The sequence below is a fragment of the Ipomoea triloba genome, chromosome 13, assembly GCF_003576645.1.
Source record: "Ipomoea triloba cultivar NCNSP0323 chromosome 13, ASM357664v1".
NCBI classification, from domain to species: domain Eukaryota; kingdom Viridiplantae; phylum Streptophyta; class Magnoliopsida; order Solanales; family Convolvulaceae; genus Ipomoea; species Ipomoea triloba.
The window spans coordinates 6,473,728-6,479,583 of NC_044928.1; positions in this window are offsets into that span (position 1 = coordinate 6,473,728).

The window sequence follows — 5,856 nt, forward strand, 5'->3', positions numbered from 1 at the left end:
AACTTGTTTCTAACCATTCCTTTTCAGAAAATTTCAACTTGGCGCAGTCCGAAAGATTGAGCCGGTAAAAATAGTTCACAAACTCTTTTTCACTTGAAATTTTTATGGTAGAACCCCAACTTATAGTACTTGATGTCAATAAAAAGTTTTGGTCATTTTGATCCGCGAATAAACACAGAAAATTTCATTTTTGCCCTTGGCAGTGTGCTGTCCAGAATTTTTCTCTCTGGACCAGTTTTGGAAAAAAATTCGAAAACCATACTCATACTACTCCGATCATTACGAAATTTTATATGCAGGTTCTACACTTATTGAACTACATATCTGAAGAAAATGGAATCAAAATACCTTACCAAATTTTCCCAATATATCTCGGAAGTTACTGCCAGAAATCTATTTTGATTTTTTTTTCAATATTTTCACAAGTATAAGCCTATATGGACATAAATACAACATATACATGCATAAATTAACTATGAACATGCATACAAAAATTACCAAAAAATCAAGGTGTAGTCTTTTGAGCCAAATTGTAGATCCATAAACTTAACACATAATTTTCACATAAAATTCCTAGTCACATAATATACTAGCATTTGATCACCTTCAAGTGACTAAACCAACTTAAGGGATTCCTTACCTCCCAAGTAGATTTTTAAGACCGTAGAAAGATGGTGACCTTCTCCTCCAAAACTTTCACCGAAGATCCTAAACAAAATCACCATAATAACAACATTTTCATGAACCCTTAGCTTAAACTTAAGTTCTAGGAAGGATTTAACCGAACAAAACCAAAGTTTTACCTATTATGGAAGCACTTGTGTTGAAGAAAATAGCTATGGAGTTCTTGGATCTCAAAGATGAAGAAGATATTTTCCTTCCCCCTTTTTCCTTCTCTAATTTTCGAAAATGAGTGTGGGAGAGAGAGAGAGGAAGACTTGGAGATCAATCTTAGCTAGCTTATCCCATACTCTTCCCATTTAATTAATTATTTATTACCATGTGGTAAATAATGATGCCACTTGTCACAATCCCATGGTATGCCTTGTAGAGTAAGTTTGCTTTGCCGGTTAGGGATTAAATCAAATAAAAGTTCGGAGGAATATAACTTAATTCGGGAAAATTTTAATACCAAAATTATTCTAAAAATAATCCCGTCATTAACCACTAAAATTGAAAATTTTCCGGTATCTCGCGAAATACAGGTACGAAGGTCCGTAACAATTTCACTCTTACAGTCCGTTCAAATTTCTCTTGAACTAAGTAGGAAGTTCAGGCTTAATCGTATCGTACTTAATAATCCACTTTCTAGGAAAATTCGAACTGTATATAAATCCTTAAAAATTTTACGGTTCGTGACCGGTACGTAGATCGCAGCTTATTAATAACTAGTCTCACTTATAAAAATCCTTCTGAAGTACCGAGAGATCATCTCATAAATGTCATAGGCTAAAAAAAATATTTTTCGAATCATAAACTTATCGGAATAGACGAGGGGTTACATTATTTCATTGGTTATGCCTAAATTCAATCCTTGAAGATGACCTTAAACATTATTTGTTTCACAGCCTTATATTGCACTATGATCAAGGGGGAAACATGCAACCATTGGTGGGTACTTTGTTAACCTCGCTTTTGTGTAATAATCTTGCAATCCACATAGGAGTGATAAGACACTTTAGAAAGAACATGTGCAGCGGGTTTAACTCAAAGGGTGTTGACAAGTTTTTTGTTTCTTTTTAAATTTTTTTTTTTTTGGTGGAGAATATTGATGTGAGAGTTTTTTTTTTTTTTTTTTTTTTTNTTTTTTTTTTTTTTTTTTTTTGAAATAGTCTGACGGAAGCACTAATTGCCTAGCTATTGCTGTTCATCAACTATAATTTTGGCTTGGGTCACACCGATTCTGTCCTCAGGTAATCCAATTCACACTCACACACATTCTTCCATCTCCTCCCACCAGCTTGTGATGTGGGTTGCCCTCTTTGCCAAGAAATCAGCTGTTGCATTATATTCCATGTAAACATGTAGGAGTTTGGTGTTCCAATCTACTCCTTTCTTATATATTCTTGGGCTTTTGAGATCACAGTTGCTATTGGTCCCAAAGGCACGTTTTCACCCTCTAACATTCTCAAGAGATATTTTGAATTTTATGAATGTCGATTGAACTAAAAAAAATCTTTGAAAAATTAATGGATAAATGACTCCTTCAATCGTTGTAACACGCATGCATAGGTTGTTTGAAGAGAAAATGACATATCTAATCTCTGAGTTATATCATATTGATGACTCAATTCCTTAGTTATGACTGTATCCATTTTTACCCCTTAGTTATGAACAAGTGGCACATTTGGTCCTTGACGTTAGGCTTCTATCTGACGGAAACCCAAAAACCCTCCATTATTAAACAAGTACAAAAGGAAATTCACATCGTATTCTCCTTTTTATATTAAAACAACTTTCACAATATTATTTTCTACTTCTCATCAACCTTCTATTTAAAGGTTCTTCAACTTTAAAAGCATTCGAATAACCCTCTTATGACTTGTTAGGAACCTGAAACTCAGTACAAACGATGGAATACTTGATTATCATCTTCAGACATGTAAAATAAACTATTATAAAAGTTTCTGATTTCCCTTAGTAAGCAACACAGGTTATCAAACTAGAACTTTTGAGATACAAGAAGGTGTCAAACTTCTCACTTTGCTTTTATATATGATAATTCACCAAGGGAGTAACTTGAGATTTTTGGTATATAAAAATTCTTTCGTAAACTCTGTGGTAGCTTAGTCAATAATCATAGATCCAATCATATACACAAGAAAACCTTATGGATTGGTATGCTATAATTTTTAATGACTCTTCAACAACATCAATAAGCCTATTATAGTCATGTCACTTTTAACCAAAAAAAAAAAAACAAAAAGAAGAGTTAAATGACATATGGGATCCTCCGAGTATAGTGGTTTTGCCACGTTTAGTCCTAAACTTTCAACTTGACCACCCGTGGTCCTTCGACTTTCAAATTGTTACCATCCATTGTCCAAGTTAACCACCCATGGTTCTTTAACTTTCAAAATTTAACCTACCAAGATCCCCTAAAAGGACCACAACTAGTTAAAATTTGATAGTTAAAGGACCATGGGTGGTTAACATGGACCACTGATGGTAACAATTTGAAAGTTGAACGATCACGGGTGGTCAATTTGAAAGTTTAAGACTAAACGTCGAAAAATCACTATACTCGAAGGACCCTAGATGGTATTAACTCAAAAAATAAGTTAAGTTTTACTGACTCATCAATATCACATTAAGAAGACTTAATTTATTTTAGTATGAAAATTATTAGGGCATAATTTTTATTCCCGATTATAATTATCTACAACAATACTCATCTTTACTACTTTTATTACAAGTTGAAAATACTCATTTAATTTTCTACTCATTTTTATTATATTGAAAATAATTATTTTTATTTTATATTAATTAACTTTGATATTTAAAAGTTATACTAAGTATTTACTTATTTTAATTTTTGTGTTGGGCATTACTTCAATCACGCAATACACGCATTATAACTAGTAGTAACTTATAATATAATTGTGAGTCTTATTTCTATAACTTGTATTGCATTATTCATTATAGCTTCAAAGACAATAATGCACCTTCATGATATTACACCAAAAGAAATATTATATCACATTAAAAAGAGAGAGATGATAATGATAGTGTTATTCTTCGTGTGTGTGTGTGTGTATATATATATATATATATATAAAATAGGAATAAGGTTCAAATTGGTCATTGAACGTAACCTGAAAGTGAATTATGCCACTGAATGAAATAAAAGTGCAATCCATTACATTCCAAATGCATGCAATTTCACCTGATAGCAGGTTACATTCCATTTCATCAAGTTGTCTGCTTACATGGATGGTGAGTTGGCATTTTAAAATATTTTTTAATAATAAACTTTAAAAATAAAAATAAAATAAATAAAAAATAAAAAATTATTAAAGAGTTTTAGTTTCAAGGTATTGTAGATAGAATTTATGAGTCCTTTCTGCTGGTTGGAGACGAAGGATGAGGGGATGGGGGATGGGTGTCCACCATTTTTTTTAAATAATTAATTTTTAATTTTAATTTTTATTGTTTATTATTAAAAAATTATTTTAAAATGCCCACTCACCATCCATATAAGCAGGCAACCTGATGAAATGGAAGGTAACCTGCTATCATGTGAAATTGCATGTATTTGGAGTGTTCCTAATTGCACATTTTTTTCGTTCAGTGGCCTAATTGTATTTTCAATGACTAATTTGAACCTTATTCCTAAAAAAAATTACTTGATGAAACATGTTCTGATTGATTAATTATTAAATCACTATATTTCTTGATTAGACAATTAACTAATCATAATGCATAATGTTAATCAATATTTTTATTGGTAAATGCTAACTTTCCTCCTAAGTTTACATCATAATGTTTCACATCGTGACATGGTAATAACATTTTTTTACTGTTCATGATGAATTGATCGATCGTACAATGCCTTTTTTGTTTTGTTTTGTTTTTGTATTTCTTTTAAAAGAATCTATCTAATAATCATAATCAAATACAAAAATGAGATAATCAAGAGGTCAAATATACCATTTTTTTTCTTTATTTCATCTTCGAATGAGCATATATTTCAAGTTTGACATGAAAATTTACTAGATTAGGCTTGTTTTTCAAAGATCAATTAGGTTTAAGATAAATCAATTTAAACTTGTTTCAAACCAATCATATGTGCCCTTAATTTGATTTTGGTTTTGGACACAAGGATCTATTATTGAATCTGATCGAGACCTAAATAGTCCTTATATAAAGCGCCATTTGCAACTAGAATTTCCACTTTCAATTCCACCGTCTTTCCCTAATTCGCGCTTTAGATGTTCTGCTTCACCCTCTCACAAATCTCAAATCTAATATCTCATCAATCCTCGTTAGCTATCTTCCATGACCCTTTCTTTCGTTTTGCATATTTGAGATATTTCTTGAAAATCTTTAGCTTTGTTTACGATTGGTAAAAACATCTATATATCACTCTTAGAGGGGGTGTCCTGACCAAGACAAATGTGATATCTTTTTCTTCCTTCTTCTCTATATGTTTATCACATTTATAGATGTATATATGTTTTGAAGTCTAGTTTCACTTGCCTATGTTTTTTTTTTTTTGTTCTTCTTTTTTGGATTGAATATGGATATTGGTGACTTGATGGTATTTAACTTGCTCTAAACTATAAAGTTTATAGATCTAAAATTTGATGATTACACAAGTTTACATTAGTTAATTAGAAACAAAATGATTGAATGTAGCATTATTTATTAATAATTTTAATAATTGTGAAGTATGATGAGTTACTTGATAAATGAATCAAATGTATAGTTTCAAGAAGAATATTATCTTTACTACTTTTATTACAAGTTGAAAATACCCATAATGATTATATTCAAAATAATTATTTTTATTTTATATTAATTAATTCTGATATGTTGTCTTAAAAAAAAAAACTCTGATATTTAAAAATTATACTAAGTATTTACTTATTTTAATTTTCGTGTTAGAAATTATTTCAATCACGCATTATAACTAGTAAGAACTTATAATTGTGAGTATATATTGTCTCTATAACTTGTATTGCATTATTCGTTATAGCTGGAAAGACAATTATGCACCTTAACTTCATGGTATAACAACAAAAGAAATATTTTATAACATTTTTTTTAAAAAAAAGAGATGATAATGATATAGTTATTCTCCGTGTGTGTGTGTGTGTGTGTGTGTGTGTGTGTGTGTGTGTGTGTGTGTGTGTG